The sequence below is a fragment of the Cebus imitator genome, unplaced genomic scaffold (assembly GCF_001604975.1).
Source record: "Cebus imitator isolate Cc_AM_T3 unplaced genomic scaffold, Cebus_imitator-1.0 Scaffold181, whole genome shotgun sequence".
Taxonomy (NCBI): domain Eukaryota; kingdom Metazoa; phylum Chordata; class Mammalia; order Primates; family Cebidae; genus Cebus; species Cebus imitator.
Genome location: NW_016107496.1, coordinates 2107360 through 2124887, shown reverse-complemented (window position 1 = coordinate 2124887; position 17528 = coordinate 2107360). Strand labels below are relative to the sequence as shown.

The 17528-nt window shown below is 41.4% G+C and overlaps 1 protein-coding gene across 3 annotated transcripts in view; it reads left to right on the top strand.

The window, feature by feature from the left end:
* Positions 1-1139: 1139 nt before the first annotated feature.
* The window catches only part of LIMA1 (LIM domain and actin binding 1), a 106862-nt gene continuing 90473 nt past the window's right edge, over positions 1140-17528 (top strand). For 2 of the 3 annotated variants that reach the window (XM_017545818.1, XM_017545817.1), the window contains exon 1: positions 1140-1288. The gene's annotated coding sequence lies outside the window, so the exon portion shown is untranslated. The remainder of the gene's footprint in view (positions 1289-17528) is intronic. The other variant, XM_037744702.1, reaches the window with a different exon arrangement.

Genomic DNA, 17528 nt, shown 5'->3' with positions numbered 1-17528 from the left:
TGCCTCAGCCTCCTGAGTAGCTGGGATTACAGGCACGTGCCACCATGCCCAGCTAATTTTTTGTAGTTTTAGTAGAGACGGGGTTTCACCATGTTGACCAGGATGGTCTTGATTTCTTGACTTCGTGATCCACCCGCCTCGGCCTCCCAAAGTGCTGGGATTACAGGCTTGAGCCACCGCGCCCGGCCCCCAAATTTCTTTACTTTCGTGTTCAGCCTATAAAGCTTGATGCCAAGGCAGCTAGAGCAGGAGTGCCTGAGCCGCTTCTGGTTTTGGCTGCTGTCTGATTCAAAATCTGTTTGTTTTGTCTAAAGTTTTTCTTTCTACAATACCTATCCAGAAATCAGTCTAGGGGATATTTGAAGGAAGAAGGGAATAACTGGCTGCATATTCAACATCTGTTGGAAATCTCTCTTCTCCTTACACATTTTCATTAACTTCTTTAGAAAATGTAAAAACAAGCGTTTTCCCACAAGCAGCCCCTTCCAATACGCATCAAGCTGCATGAATTCCGAAAGCTTCAAAAATTTTTGTTCTGAAACCCTACTCTGCTTGAGATACAGGAAGGAAGAACAGTATCAAAAAGCATCATGCACCTGGCACGGAACTGGGACAAGGACTTGGGGGCAGGATGGCCAAGTGCTAGGGCTCTTGACGGTCTCCAAACCATTCAGCACGGTTCCTACTCTGATTGGAGAAGTAAAAACAGCTGTTGGAGAACTTGGACGTCATCCGCCCTTGTCAAACTGCTGCCAGAATTAATGTATTGCTCTTTCCACTACACCACACAGTCTCCTCTAAAACATGCTCCCTGCACAGAACTTACCCCCAAAGCACGAGGAACCTAGCTGGCCTACAGTTGAGCTTAGGAAAAATCTGTGTGGCTCGAGAGTCAAGCTGCGGTAACTTTGAGTCACAGGAGTTAAGACCAAAGTAGAGCCGCACTGAGCACCACGTCGTGCAGGTGCGTGTCTTCTTCAGAGAGAGGCGTGCCGAGGCGGACGAGGCCCGGCGTAGCAGCCAGCCTCTCCCAACGACAGCGCCCCTCGCTGCCACAGCTACCAGAGCCAACGCGAGGGCCGGGCACGCAGCCGGTGGCGCGCACGCTCAGCCCGAGGCCGCACGGGAGGCGGGCTGGCGTGCACGCCCCCGCGGCGGTGGGCGGGGTCCGGGGCGGGGTTGCAGGAGCAGTAGGTGTAGTAGCTTGGTCGCGACAGGTGCGCTAGGTAGAGCGCCGGGACCTGTGGCAGGGGTGGAGCAGCGCAGAGGAAAGGCGGCTTTTAGCCAGGTAAGGGCCTTCTTTCTCCACAACCGGAGAGTGCGCCGAGACCCCAGCTTCTCTCCACACCCTCTTTCTCCTGCGACTTCTGGGGCGGGGGAGTGCGCGGAGTGTGAGTCCCTCCCCCTCGGGTTAAGGGGTTGCGGGACGCTGACCCTCGGTTCTTTCCTCACTTTTGGGGCCTGCGCTGGGATAGGGAGTACTTACGTCGGGCTGAGCCTAGGGCGGGAGCCGTAAAGACCTCCTCTTCTCCCACTAGGAACACTCCATTCTAACTTTACTTTTTGGTGTCGTGGAGGAAGGTGACAGTTCATTAAAACTCCAAATATCCTTCTTCCAGGGAAATACTCTAATATTCAGCTGCTCTTTTTCGTTCATTTTAAGCCAGTCCCTCTCTTCGATTTTTCTCCCCTTCCACTACGCCAGCTAAACTCTGTTTAAGACACTTACACCCTTTTGAGGAATGTTGAGAATATAGCAGTCTTTGCAGCCGATGTGTCATCCCCGAATCGCTATCGTGTATATATCGCTGGCACCTGCCCCCGACATATGTAGGTGTTAATGTAAGGTAATTGTACACCACACCCCTGGCTACAGATACTAAAGCTTGAAGTTGTAGCTGCTAGGAACGAACCATCTGGCACCTTTCCTAGCCTCCTTATTGATGATTGCGAGAATGGTTTAGCTGATCCTGGTGAGAGATATTTGAACTACTATTGTCTTGCACCTAATTCCAGCTTTCAAAAGTCTGCCTTGGCCGGGCGCAGTGGCTCACACCTATAATCCCAACACTGGGAAACTGAGGCGGGAGGATCTCTTGGGCTAGGTGTTCAAGACCAGCCAAGGCAACTTAGCAAGACCCCTATCTCTCCAAAAAATACAAAAGGAAAAAAAAAAAAAAAAAGAAGGAAAGTCTGCTTAATCCAGATGGTTCAATTGACTTGACTTTTCAGGTTAGTCACAGGTACTACTTAGAGCGTTGTCAGTTTTTAAGGCAATGCCCCTTTTGGGGAGAGGTCTTCTTTTGCATTAAGTATTCTTTCTTTTGCTTTTGATTTAAATGATTTAACAGGCTGGGTGTGGTGGTTCACGCTTGTTACCCCAGCGCTTTGGGAGGCTGAGGCGGGCAGATCACAAGGTCAGGAGTTCGAGACCAGCCTGACCAACACAGTGAAACCCCATCTCTACTAAAAATACAAAAACTAGCTGCGTGTGGTGGAGGGCACCTGTAATCCCAGCTGCTTGGGAGGCTGAGGCAGGAGAATCGCTTAAACCCCGGAGGCGGAGTTTGCAGTGAGCCGAGGTCACACCACTGCACTCTAGCCTGGGCACAGACCTAGACTCCGTCTCTAAATAAATAAATAAATATATGGTTTAACAGAGTACCGTTTATCTGCATAGTTAGCAGTACTATTCACAAATGCTAAATATTTCAGGAGCCATGAAATAACACCAACCCTTCTGAAGTATAGTGTAGACACAAAAGAACATAATCCCTAATAAACATGTTCTAAATTCTTGTAGAGTTATAGCCTGGATGCAGTATGATGATGTTTTAGATAGACCTTCAAAAAATTATAGAGTTGGCATGAAAGAAGGCAAAAAAAAAAAAAGTGTCTGCATATATGTTTTCTTGTTTTGCATTGATAGAACAACATGTAATGTACTAGGTAATTAGTTTAGGAACTTACTTCATTCTTTGGACAAAATATTGAGTGCCTTTAGTGGATTCAAAGTGCCAAATGTCTTTATCCTAAAATAAAATCAAATGGGTTAGGCAGATCCCTATACAACTCATGGTATTAGTGAGGTCATTTCTATACTAGAGGTCAGCCCAGGGGTAGGAGCATAGGGAATAATAGGTTTTTTGTTTTTTGGTTTTTTTTTAATTCTCTCTTCTGCTTTTCCTTAAAAACAAAACAAAAACTTCTGAATAATAATGAGTGATTCTCTTCAATCTATGTATTTGTGTCACTTTCTTTTTTTCTTTTTTTTTCTTTCTGTGAGACGGAGTCTCTGTTGCCCAAGCTGGAGTGCAGTGGCACTATCTTGGCTCAATGTAACTTCAGCCTCTCAGGTTCAAGCAATTCTCCTGCCTCAGGCACCAACCGCCACGCCCAGCTAATTTTTGTATTTTTAGTAGAGATGGGTTTCACTGTGTTGGCCACATTGGCCTTGAACTCCTGACCTGAAGTGATCCACCCGCCTCAGCCTCCCAAAGTACTGGGATTACAGGCGTGAGCCACCGTGCCTGGCCGTATTTGTATCATGTTCGTATTTCTTACCCTGTCTTCCTCCAACTCCATGGCCTATGGAAAATGGGATTAGACCCTGTCCTTAATGTGGCATTTAGTAAATAGTTGGAGCCGTTTCCACTTTTCTGTATTGGGCTGGGAAGTGTTGTTATCAGGTTCCGTGGGAAGAGAACAGTATATTGGCAACATTAGCAAAGGAGTGCCATTTTGTAAAAATTACCTCATTGTATAACTTTGTTTAACTTGGTACACTCAAGCTTTGTTCCAGACTCTGGTTAAAGGTGGGGCTAAACTTCAACCTAATAATTCTAAGAGAAAGCTTCAGAAGCGAAAACAATTCACATCTTGGTGATAGGGGACACTTTTTACTGCTAAGGTGCTCTCAAAATGTTTTTCTCTTTCTTTTTTTCTTGGGCGGGGAAGACAGGGTAGATAGGTGGGTGGTGAAGAATGTTTTTAAGTATAATTTTGACTACTGTTTTCTTTGGGTTTCAAATTCTTGTATTTTCTCTGGTATTTTTCACCAGTCAACTGCAATTAACTTAAAGCCCCTGTACCAAAAAAATTTGTCAAAGACATACACAGACACAAAAGCATATTGAGAGTGTGGGAGTTCGTTAGACATCTTTGCCATAACAGGCCACCTAACTGCAAATTGGAAGAATTTGTTATTATTTAAATTGACAGTGAAACTAGTTTCAGGCATTCTTAATTCCATATACTACTAGATGGGAGACTTTTAGATTAGAATTGTACCCTTTCTGCAGATAGGAAAATGCGTGACTTGAGTCCTAATTCAGTAATTTCCATTAGAAAGACAATTGTTTTTTCAGTTTGCTGTTGTCTTTCACTGTATGTTTTTTGATAGGAAATTAAGGTACTTCATTTTAGATTGCATACAGTAATTTCCAGGTGAGGTTACTTAACACAGCCTTTTAAGGTTATTGACAAACCAGTGCTTGTAAATGAAATAGTTTCTACTTAATGATTGTGGAGTTGATTCTATGGTGAATGGTACACTTGGTAGGACCATACTGATGCATTTATTCTGAAGCTGGGAGCAGAGTCCTTAAGACTCAATCAAATTATTGTGCTAATGAAGACCTATTTTTATAAAAAAGATGGAGTTTGACCCAACAAGCAATCCATTATTTAGCATGTCAGATGATTTCTTGACATGTAAAAACTGTTTCTAGAGACTTTACGTGTCCACTCATAAGAAGTTAACATGACACCGTGAAAATTTTATATTCTTTTGATTTTCTTTTAAAGAGTTTCTTAATAATACTACCCTGAAACTAAGAACTTTCATCTCTAAGGGAAAAAAAGATGCAACATTTTTGTACTTCTAATAACAAGTGTGGGGCTATTTTCCCCCTTATTTATTCTGTAACAGAGCTTATGATATGGAAAACTTTACAATCCTTCAAACATGTTTTGTCTTGTACAGAGTATTGCCACTTTTTGTTTCGTTACCCATAAATTAGTTCTAATATGCATTTTACTTAGTTTTAGATTTCCACAATCTTTTTTCTTTTTCCATAAACTGAAATTCAGGCTAATGCTCCAGGACTTCTTTATTTCATAGCCAGGTTTACTGAACGGTTATCATTTGCTCAGATTTGGCTTCTGAGCAAAAATTTGGCTTCCAGCATTACAGGAAACCTGTCCATCCATGCATAGTATCCGTGGCTTCTCTCTAATGCCCCTCAGTGTCCTCCTCTTTACCCCTTGGCAATAATTGACCAATTGAACAACTTGTCTAGTCCTTCCTTTTACTTGCTTTTCTTGACATGACTGCTATCTGGTTCTCCATTTTCTGATCTAACCACTTACTCCCATACTCTATTAACTCAGTCTTTTTGCCCCTTAAATGCCAGGTTTGCCATAGCCCTGTACAGCATCCTGTTGTCACTATACTTTCTCCCTGTATAATTTGATTTCTCTCCATGACTTCCACTATCATCTCCATGTAAGTGGCCTGAAAATTTATCTTTTTAAAAAACTTTTTTCATATTGTATGTATAATTCTTGTTTTATTTTCATATGTACCAACACATTTAAAAATAAAAATTATATTTATATTACTATAAAATAAAAAGTATATATGTTCATTATAGAAAATGTGGATAAAACAAATTACAAAGAACACGAAATAACCCATATTCCATAATCTGTTCCAGAGAGATCTACTGTTTGATATATTTCCTTTCAGTGTTTTTATTTTCTTTGATATACACACATATATACACACACACACATCACACAAACGCAAAAGTAATTCAGCTCGTAATGTTGCAGTAGATATAGTTTTGTGTCAGCTTTGTTCACTTTATATTATTTTTCATAGCATCAAAATTTTTTGAAAACATTTTAATGGATATTTAATCTCCATTGTAATTTTTTAAAATAATTTATTGTATTGAGGTTGCATAATTTCTGTTTTGGTTTCACATTAAATGAAAAAATTGAGAACAAACATATACATAAATCTTTGTGCAAATCACTCATTATTTCCTTAGGTTAGATTCCCAGAAGTTGAATTACTAGATCAAGGGGCGTGAAAATTCGAAAATACTAAGCTTGCTCCCAAATTGCCTTTTGTAAAGGTTAGACTAATCAACATTCTCAACTGCAGTGATTGTGAGTCCTCATCTTAGTTCAGCCTTGGTAACATTGAATATTATTATTTTTATTTTTTGAGATGGAGTCTCACTCTGTTGCCCAGTTTGGAGTGCAGTGGCGCTATCTCAGCTCACTGCAACCTCCACCGCCCTGGTTCAAGCTGTTCCTCTGCCTCAGCCTCTCGAGTAGCTGGGATTATTGGCACCCACCAACACACCTGGCAAATTTTCGTATTTTTTAGTAGAGAGATGGTGTTCCACTATGTTGGCCAGGCTGATCTCAAACTCCTGACTTCAGGAGATCCACTCAACTCAGTCTCCCAAAGTGCTGGGATTGCAGCATGAGCCACCGTGACGTGACCAGCCTGAATATTATTTTTTAATCTTTACTAATTCGATAGGCAGAGGTGAATTAATTTGTATTTCTTTGCTAGTGAGAGAGAACATTTTTCATATATTTATTTCCATTTCTATTTCTTCTGTGAATTGTCTTTGGGTTAATTCCATTCCCATTTTTGTTTGTGTCTTAACATTTTAATTATTTTGTTTGTTTGTTTGTTTGGTGTTCTTTTATTTGGAGCATTTTGTGGGGAAGCACAGGCTTTTATTAGACCAAATTGAGTGAGTGGAGTGATAAAGTGGAAAGTATACAGATGTTGGAATTATGGTGTTATAAAAGTCCATTGTTTTGAGGGGCCACGGCTTGTGAACAATGAAGCATTACTGCAGAATGGAAAGGGTGCTGTTTGAGAGTCAGGATTCCCAACTTAATTTTGTCATCAGCCAATTAGGTGATCTTGGACAAGTCATTCATTCATTGACTTAGAGCCTCATCTGTAAAATGAGAGGGTTTGGCCTTTGATCCCCAAGACCGGACAAACTCTGTGCTGAAAGGATGTCTTTAGAGCTACTGTTCACTAGAAATTCTGGAATTACTTTCTGTCTCATCTCTAACCCTTCACCTATTTTAGAGATATAGAGCCTGAGGAAAGACTGGAAATGGTAAAGGCAATTTCCACCAGAGTGGCAAAGGGGAGCCTGGGGACAGTTTAATTTGTTTGTGCCCTTTAACTGTCAGGAAAAAAGAAGTAAAAAAAAAATTGAATGTGATCCTTGCTGTGGGGGTTGGGGAAAGAAAAGAAAAAAAAAGTCAAAAAGACGAGGAAGTCAAAAAGAGTCAAGTATTTTTTTAGGCATTCCCATAGACTGACATTTGGAAACCAGTAAGGTAAAATCATAGGAGCCCTGCTGATCTATGCCACAAAACTCCATTATCTACAATATATGTGAAAAAAATTTTCATTATAGGACTAGAAGGTGTATGTCTCCAAGGCAAGGTATTTAACAACTTTTACTTCATATAGAACTATTCCTAGTGTTTTTCTTTTTTTTTTTTTTTGAGCCCAGCCTGCTTAGTGTTTTTCTTGGTGACTTGTATAAACTCTTCTATTTTAAGAATATTCTTTGTCTTTTGGTCAAATATTTAGCCAGTTGGCTTGCCTTTTTAATTTTGTATATAGTATATTATCTATAGATTTTTTTTTTTTTTTTTTGAGATAGGGTCTTACTCTGTTGCCCAGGCTGGAGTGCAGTGGCACCATCTCAGCTCGCTCTAGCCTCTGCCTCCTGGGTTCAAGCAATTCTTGAGCCTCAGCCTCCCAAGTAGCTGGGATTACAGGCGCACACCACCACACCCAGCTAATTTTTGTATTTTTAGTAGAGATGGGGTTTCTCCATGTTGGCCAGGCTGGTCTCAAACTCCTTACCTCAGGTGACCTGCCCACCTTACCCTTCCAAAGTTCTGCGATTACAAACATGAGCCACCTCGTTCAACCTGGATTTTTAAATTGGGATTTCTTCTGCTGCTGTGATGTTTAGAAGGACTTAACCATCCAGAGATTGGTTAAATATTCACTTTTATTTCCTTCTAATTTGTACCGTTTTGCTCTTTATATTTAATTCTTTAATTTGTATTGAACTTACCTGGGAGTACCAAACCAATGTGTTTAATGCCTTTGTATATCTGAGCTCCAGAACTATATTTCCAGCCACCTGTTAGGCTCTGTGGATCGTCCCTGTGGGCCATGCATCTGCATTAACCCAGTTTCACTAAGGACAACGCTTGAGGTTGTCCTTACTACTTTAATACTTTTCTCCACCCACATTTAATCAGTCCCCAAGTTGGGTTGATTGTACCCCAGCAGTGATAAGGGCTCTTTAATCAGTCTTCTAATTCAGATTCCCTCTTCTTTTTTTTTTTTTTTTTTTTTGCCAGAGTCCTTGAGCAATCTTTAGAGTTGGCTTCAGTTTTTCCCTTGCAGCTCAGAGTTGCCATTAAAAAAACAAACAAACAAACAAAAAGCACTGATTTTCAAAATATGGTTCTTTTAATTGCCTGTATTAGAATTACCCGGTGTTGGTTAAAAAGGTAGAGTCTCAGGTCCCACCTAGACCTGCAGATCAGTGTGTCTGAGGGATGGGCCTGGGAACCTGAAGTTTTAACAAGTATCTCTAGAGATTTATATATAAACTTAAGGGGAGACAATGCCTAAGTAAATTCATTCTAATTTTCTGACATGCTCTTCAAGGCACCCACACCCCTACTCTGACAGCCTATTCTTTGAGGCTTATCTCCCACAACACTACCCACCCACCTGGCACTGTAACTCTACAATAATTCTGTTTCCTGGTCCTGCCCAGTTCTTTCCTGCCTCTGTGCCTTTGCTCATATAGTTCCCACAGCCTCATGCTCCTCCCCCTCCCCACACTCTTGAAATCCTTTTCCTTAAGAGCCTAAATCAAATGCTACCTTTTTAAAAATATATATATAAATTTAAAAAGCCTTTTCTAATTTCTTCTATTTGAATAAGTGGCTCCCTCCCCAGTCTTTACTTAACACTTGATTTTTGCTTCATTTCTTACCTTACTTAATGTTGTCACTGTTTATAAATTATTGGTTTCTTGTAAGATTATAAGCCTTGTAGCTGTGAGAACCTTTCCCTTCCTTTTCATTTTGTAGTCATTATCCACATATAAGCGATTAAATACTCATTTATTCTATTTTATTATTTTTTGAGATACAGTTTTATTCTGTTGCCCAGGCTACAGTGCAATGGTGTGATCTCAGCTCACTGCAACCTCCACCTCCCAGGTTCAAGTGATTCTCATGATTCAGCCTCCCAGGAGGCTACAGGCACATGCCACCATGCCTGGCTAATTTTTTTTTGTCTGATTAGTAGAGACAGGGTTTTGCCATGTTGGCCAGGCTGGTCTCAAACTCCTGCCCTCAAGTGATCCACCCACCTCAGCTTCTCAAAGTGCTGGGATAACAGGCAGGAGCCACTGCACCCAGCCAAAGGGCTCATTTAGTACATTAAATATATCTGATCTTGCACACACACACTTTTTTTTTTTTTTTTGAGATGGAGTTTCACTTTTTTTGCACAGGCTGGAGTGCAATGGTGCAGTCTCAGCATACCGCAACCTCTGCCTCCCAGGTTCAAGTGATTCTCCTGCCTCAGCCTCCTGAGTAGCTGGGATTACAGGCATGCACCACCACACCCCACTAATTTTTTGTATTTTTAGTAGAGACAGGGTTTTTCCATGTTGATCAGGCTGGTCTTGAACTCCCGACCTCAGGTGATCTGCCTGCCTCAGCCTCCCAAAGTGCTGGGATTATAGATATGAACCACCGTGCCTGGCAGCTTTTTTTTTGGGGTAGGGGGAGGAGTCTCTCTCTGTCATCCAGGCTGGAGTGCAGTGATGCAATCTTGGCTCACTGCAACCTCCACATCCTGGGTTCAAGCGATTCTCTTGCCTCAGCTCCCGAGTAGCTGGGACTACAGATGCACGCCACCATGCCCAGCTGATTTTTGTATTTTTAGTAGGGATGGGGTTTTACCATGTTGGCCAGGATTATCTTGATCTCTTGACCTCGTGATCCATCTGCCTCAGCTTCCCAAAGGGCTGGATTACCGGTGTAAGCTACTGCACCTGGCCAGCACACTCTTATATAACAATGTTTGGCTTTGTATCACACATAGAATAAAATTAAAATCCTTTAGTATTGCTTGTAAATCCTTATTCAATCTGACTACCACTCATCTCTGTGTCATTGCATACTTCTTCCTCATTCCCTAGCCATATTGTTCCTTCCTCAGGGCTTTTGCATTTGCTCTCCTCTGCCTGGAAAACTCCCTCATCTCTTCTCTTCACCTGGCTGGCTGCATATGTCCTCCCTATCATTCAGGTTTCAGTTCAAATGTCATTCACTCAATGAGGCCTTCCCTGACCACTGCCTAAAGTGGCTGCCCCACCCCTATTCCTACCACCACTGCAGTTACTCTTTCATATTTCCTTCACAGCACTAATCACGGTCGTTAGTTGTCCTGCTTCCCCAGTAGAATGGAAATTTCATGAGTAGAGACCTTGCCTGTCATAATTTTTTTTTTTTTTTTTTGAGATGGACTCTCACTCTGTCACCCAAGCTGGAGTGAAATTGTACCATCTTGGCTCACTGCAACCTCTGCCTCCCAGATTCAAGAGATTCTCCTGCTTCAGCCTCCCAAGTAGCTGGAACTACAGGTGTTCACCACCACACTAGGCTAATTTTTGTATTTTTGATGGTGACAGGGTTTCATCATGTTGACCAGGCTGGTCTCAATCTCCTGACCTCAAGTGATCTGCCTGCCTTGGCTTCCCAAAGTGCTGGGATTACAGGCATGAGCCACTGCACCTGGCCATTGTCTGTCACTTTTTTTTTTTTTTTTTGAGATGGAGTTTCACTCTTGTTGCCCAGGCTGGAGTGCAATGGCACAATCTTGGCTCACAGCAACCTCCACCTCCTGGGTTCAAGCAATTCTCCTGCCTCAGCTTCCTAAGTAGATGGGATTACAGGCATGCACCACCACCACGCCTGTAATTTGTAGAGATGGGTTTTCTCCATGTTGGTCAGGCTGGTCTTGAACTCCCAACCTCAGGCAATCCACCTGCCTAGGCCTCCCAAAGTGCTGGGATTACAGGCATGAGCCACTGTGCCCAGTTTTGTCTGTCATTTTTAGCATTTTATCTTTAGCACTTGGAACACTGCCAAAGACGTGATAAATGCTCAATAAATATTTGTTGAATGAGTGAATAGCCTTGAAGATAGACTTTTCATCTGGACAAGTCTTGTTTTGGTTTGCAATCCAAAGTGGTGTTGGCATTTTTCTTTACTGGACAACAGCTGAGGTAGGCCCATCTGGGTTCAAATCAGGTAGCAGTCTCTGAGGAGTTCTGAAGGGAGCAGGACAAAAGTTTGGATACTGTGACAACCAGGATTCAGTTCCATCTGAGTGCAAGTTTTCTAGGGTGTTTCCAGGATCCAGGCTACTATTTTACTGCCACTGAAGCCATCTATTTCCCAGGTTGTTACTCTGGATTATACTAGTCTATCAATTCCCATTACATTTTTAAAAGCAGAGTGGCAAAACTAAAACCCAGTTACTGGAATCCACAAACAACCAGGAGTTTTCTTCTGTTTTCATTCTCTAGGAGAAAAATTAGAAAGCTATCTAGAGTCTTCAAGGAAAGACGAAATGGTTTTCATTATACTTACTGTTAGCACGTGCCCTGAACTAGGACAGTGTACTGATTAGATTTTCAGCAACAGCTTTCAACGAAAGGTTTCTTATTAACATCTAGTGGAAGCAGACATTTTAATGAATTAGTTCTAACTTCTTTCTATTTTTCTTTGTTGGTTAGTCTTATTTTTTAATTCCATTTTTCTTAATACTGGCTTGAAGTTTTATTAAAAATAAAATATTTAAACATATTTAATTATTTAATTTGTATTGAACCTACTTTGGAGTACCAAACTAATGCGTTTAATGCCGTTGTACGTCTGAGCTCCAGATCTATTTGTCCGGCCACCTGTTAGGCTCTGTGGATAGTCCCTGTGTACCATGCGTCTGCATTCACTGAGTTTCACCGAGAACGCTTGAGGTTGTCCTTAACACTTTAATGCTTTTCTCCACCCACACTTAATCAATCCCCATGTTGGGTTGATTAGTTACCAAATAATGCTTTGTATAGTAGCTGATAGTTTTCAAAGTAGTTTTGCTTTTATCCTTTCATTTAGTCCCCATAGCCATCCTACGTGAATCAATATCTGCTTTTGAGATGAAGAAATTGAGACCCAAAGACATTGATGATCTTTCCCATGCCAACTGAAAGACCACTACCCAGCAAATGCCCCTCAATAACTATTTTCTACAGTCCCAAATTGAATGTAGCTTTTAGAAGATAAACACTAAAATTCAACTAAAACAGTAACATTAATATGTTTATAACCAGGCCAGGTGAGGAGGCTCATGCCTGTAATCCCAGCATTTTGGGATGCCAAGGCAGGTGGATCACTTGAGGTCAGGAGTTCAAGACCAGCCTAGCTAACAGGGTGACACACCATCTCTACTAAAAATACAAAAATTAGCCTGGGAGACAGAGTAAGACTCTGTCTTAAAAAAAGAAAAGGTTTATAACCAATTCTTAAAAAATAAGATGCCTAGCATTGGTTCAGATAAGTAGCCAAACTTTATCACACGTGTGGCTATAATGATTTGGTATGTCTTTATGTGACCAGCCTCAGTGATGCTTGTTCTTGATTAAAGCATTGTGATGTGGTAGCCTCTCAGTTTTTTGTTTGTTTGTTTTTTGAGATGAAGCCTTGCTCTGTGACCCAGGCTGGAGTGCAGTGGTGTGATCTTGGCTCACTGCACCCTCTACCTCCCAGGCTCAAGCAATTCCCTGCCTCAGCCTCCCAAGTAGCTGGAATTACAGGCAACCACCACCACACCTGGCTAATTTTTGTATTTTTAGTAGAGATGGAGTTTCACTATCTTGGCCAGGCTGGTCTTGAACTCCTGACCTCATGATCCACCCACCTCGGCCTCCCAAAGTGCTGGGATTATAGGCGGGAGCCACTGCTTCTGGCCAGCTGCTGCTGCTTTTTTTTTTTTTTTAAAGAAAGGAAGGATTAAAGAACTTGTCTAGAGAAGAGTCACTTTTCAGTAAACCCATTTTAATTCCCCTGCTTCAAGGAAATGGTTAAACTGATCTAAACTGACTTTTCAGATTGAGCAAGTCCTGAAAAAAAGCACATCATCTAAAATTTCAGATAAGAAGAATGGAAGCCAGGCCCTTCCTGGAAATGGCCAGAAGTGAAATTAAGAAGCCCTGTGTTTGGAGAATACTTGATTAATTATTAAGGACAAAAGGCTGGTATAAGAAGGTTATATCTTTAACAGAAGCAGCCTTCCTAAAATAAGTGTGTATGTTTCTTTTGCTTTGAGATTGTAAAGAAGACTCCTTAATTAACTACTTTGTCTTAATTAAGCATGTAATTGGCAAGACTTGTGAGCATGTAGTTTCTAGGCAGATATTCAATTATGTAGGTGGGCCTTTGTTGAGATGTGTAGCAACTGAGTACTAGTGTGACACTGTTTTTCATTCATGTAACAGATATTTATTGAGCCCCTACATGTTCCAGGGACTGGTATTGGAAGAGACATGACAGCGATTCTGCTGCCTTGGCCTTCCGAGTAGCTGGGATGTTCCAGTATGAAAAGGTACAGAGGTTAAAGGAGAAATATGCTTTTCAGAGAAAGTCTGTGCTTTGTCTACATCAATTGTAAATTTCCAGTCTTTTTCTAATTAGCTATGTTTTTCTCTACTCTTCACCTTAAATTTGAAGCTAATGACTTAATGATTTGTTTTTCTACTTATTGAGATTTTTCTACTATGTGTGAAAAAAACTGCTGAAAAAATAGCTCACTTCATTGGATTATGTTTGCCCTTACCATAAGTTAATGATTAACTGGGACAGGGAGGGAAGGAACCAAAGGAACAAATAACAAATTTTATTAATTGAGAGAGAGATGGAGTTAGACTTGGATTCGATCTGGTAATTTTTTCATTTAAAAGGGAAAAGAAAGATTAGGAAAGTTCTTGGGTGGTTCTCCATGATCTACAAATTTTAGACCAAAGTCAGTTGTTCTGTTTTTTTTGAGATAAGTCTTGCTCTGTTGCCGAGGCTGGAGTAGAGTGGTACAGTCACGTCTCACTGCAGCCTCAAACTCCTAGGCTCAAGTGATCCTTCCACCTCGGCCTCCCAAAGTGCTGGGATTATAGGCATGAGCCACTGCACCTGACCCAAAGTCAGTTTTTTGTTGTTGTTGTTGTTGTTTTTGAGATGGAGTCTCACTCTGTCACCCAGACTGGAGTGCAGTGGTACAATCTTGGTTCACTGTAACCTCTGCCTCCTGGTTTCAAGCAATTCTGCTGCCTTGGTCTTCCGAGTAGCTGGGACTACAGGCACCCACCACCACGCCTGGCTAATTTTTGTACTTTTGGTAGAGACAGGGTTTCACCATATTGGCCAGGCTGGTCTCGAACCCCGGATCTTGTGATCTACCCGTCTCGGCTTCCCAAAGTGTTGGGATTATAGGCATGCTCCACCGCGTCCGGCCCCAAAGTCAATTTTTAAAGGCTGTAGCTGGGGTTGCTCTTTCACCTGTCTAAATAAGATATGTGAAGATTACCATAATTATGTAAAAAACTAATTTGGGGTTCATAAGCACAAGAAAATATATTCACATGAATGAATAAGGTAATAGAAGCCCTCTGAGAAGGTCATAGTTATATTGTTTTCAACATAGAGTTCTTTTTTATTTTATCTTTTAATTTTTTTGAGATAGGTTCTCACTCTTGTCCAGGCTGGAGTACAGTGGCGCGATCATGGCCCACTGCAACCTCCACCTCCAAGGCTCAAGCAATCCTTCTACCTTAGCCTCTTGAGTAGCTAGGAATACAGGCACCAGCCACCACACCTGGCTAACTTTTTTTTTTTAATAAAGATGGGTTTTCACCATGTTTCTCAGGCTGGTCTCATACTCCTGAGCTCAAGCAATCATCTATCCTCCTTGGCCTCCCAAAGTGCTGGGATTACAGGAGTGAGCCACCGTGCCTGGCCCAGGGTAGAGTTCTTACAGAGGTGTTGATAAATACCTAAAATTTTATCCTTAAGAGATATAACTTTTGCAGATTTAGACTTTGTGTTGCAGAGAAATGGTGTCAGGTTTTGAGCAGATCTGGTGTTTCTGGTGGTAACTACCAGTTTCTCAGAGATTACATTAGAGATACTCTATTTTTGTCAGTGATTTAACAGAAATAAGTTGACTCTGAAATACCATATGTGCTAGAACTGCTTTTCTGGTGTATTTTCCATGCTGGAGGTCATTTTGTTTCCAGGCCAGCCTCCTAAAAAATGAAAAGAGCTAACATTTTTTTAACTTCTTTGGGCCTCAGTTTCTTCATCTGAATATTATTCAATAATACACTTATATAAAGTGAGACAGTAATACTTCTGAGTGTGTTACTGTGAAGATTAAGTAAGTTATATATGCAAAACAATTAAAACAGTATCTGACACGTGGTAAATGCGTCATAAATGTCAGGCATTTTTATTACCACCACTACTATCATTATTTATTAAGCACTTATTTTAGCAATGTGTTAAGAGAACATTTTAGTGATGATTAAACTAAGGCTTAAAGTAGTTTTCCCCATGTTACCCAGTAAGTGTGTGGTAGACTCAATATGTAGACCTCAGCCAAAAAGAGCCTTGGACAGAGTTGACTTAGATGTGCAACAGGCAGGGGCATCTGGTCCAGCCTTTATAATTTCTAGTTTCAAGACTCTTAAAGGATAAGATTGGTCCAGACAACCCGTACATACCGGGAAGATGTGGTTTGTCATGTCATAAGAACATGGACGTTAGGGTCTGTCGGATTGTTTCAAATCCTAGTTCTATCAGTTGTTAGCTGTGTGACCTTGAGCAAGTTATTGAACTTCTCTAGAGCCTTATTTTCTTCCTCTGTAAAATGAGAATAATAATATTTGCTGGCCAGGTGTGGCGACTCATGCCTATAATCCCAGGACTTTGGGAAGCTGAGGTGAGAGGATCACTTGAGCCCAGGAGTTTGAGTCAGCCTGGGCAACATAGCAAGACCCTGTCTCTTACCAAAAAAAAAAAAAAAAATTATAATGATACTTGCTTCATGGTAGTGTAAGAATTAAGTGAATAAGTTCCAGTGGAATCAAGTAACATGTAAAGCACCTGGCATATGGCCAATACTCAGTAACCAATCCTCAGGCTTATGCTCAAACGGTTCAAACTTATACTTGATTCTGACATTATCTGTCTAGAGGGTGAGCAGTTAGGGTATGGGTCTGCCAAAATTAACGTGTTTGGACTTCACATAAAAGGTTCAGATTCTGTAGGTAATCCTGATACTCAGAGTGCCACCCTTATCTGAAAGCACTAGACTGGGTGGTGGAGGGTAGCAGCAGTGATCCTCTTAATGCCTGAGCTGTCAGTGTCAGTCAGGCTTCTTACAGGGCTGTGCTCTGGTTAGAATATTAATGAGCAGTAAAGGAATGTCCTGCAAAAGGGAACTCCACAGAAACGAGGCTCTCATCTGTATAGTCAAGTAGCATTTTTGTTTGGAAAGAATATTAATGAGATCTGGATAAGAATCAGACACCAGGAAAGGACAGCTACTGTGGGAGGCAATTTCAGCTGTACAAGGAGTTACACATGATATTCAGAAAGTCCTTGTGCAATTAAAAAAAAGTAATTAAGTTGTAGAGATAATAAACGAGTTATAAATGACATTAAAAAAAATAAATGTGGCTGGGCACAGTGACTCATGCCTGTAACCTCAGCAGTTAGGGAGACAGAGGTGAGTGATAGCTTGAGCCCAGGAGTTTGAGGCCAGCCTGTGCAACATAGTGAGACCTCATTCTTCACAAAAAGGAGAAATAGGCCAGGCACAATGGCTCACGCCTGTAATCCCAACACTTTGGGAAGCCAAGGATGGCAGATCATCTGAGGCCAGGAGTTTGAGACCAAAATAGCCAACATGCTGAAACCCCGTCTCTATTAAAAAAAAAATACAAAAATTAGCCAGGCATGGTGGCAGGCACCTGTAATCCCAGCTACTCTGGAGGCTGAGGCAGGAGAATCACTTGAACCCAGGGGTTCAAGGCAGAGGTTGCAGTGAGCGGAGGTCACACCATTGCACTACAGCCTGGGCAATAGAGTGAGACTCTGTCTCAAAAAAAAAAGAAAAAAAATTATAATAATAACAAATGTAGTTTTAAAAAAGTAAATGTGACCAGGCGCTGTGGTTCACGCCTGTAATCCCAGCAGTTTGGGAGGCCAAGGAGGGCAGATCATCTGAGGTCAGGAGTTTGAGACCAGCTTAGCTAACATGCTGAAACCCTACCTTTACTAAAAATACAAAATTTAACTGGGCGTGGTGGCACACACCT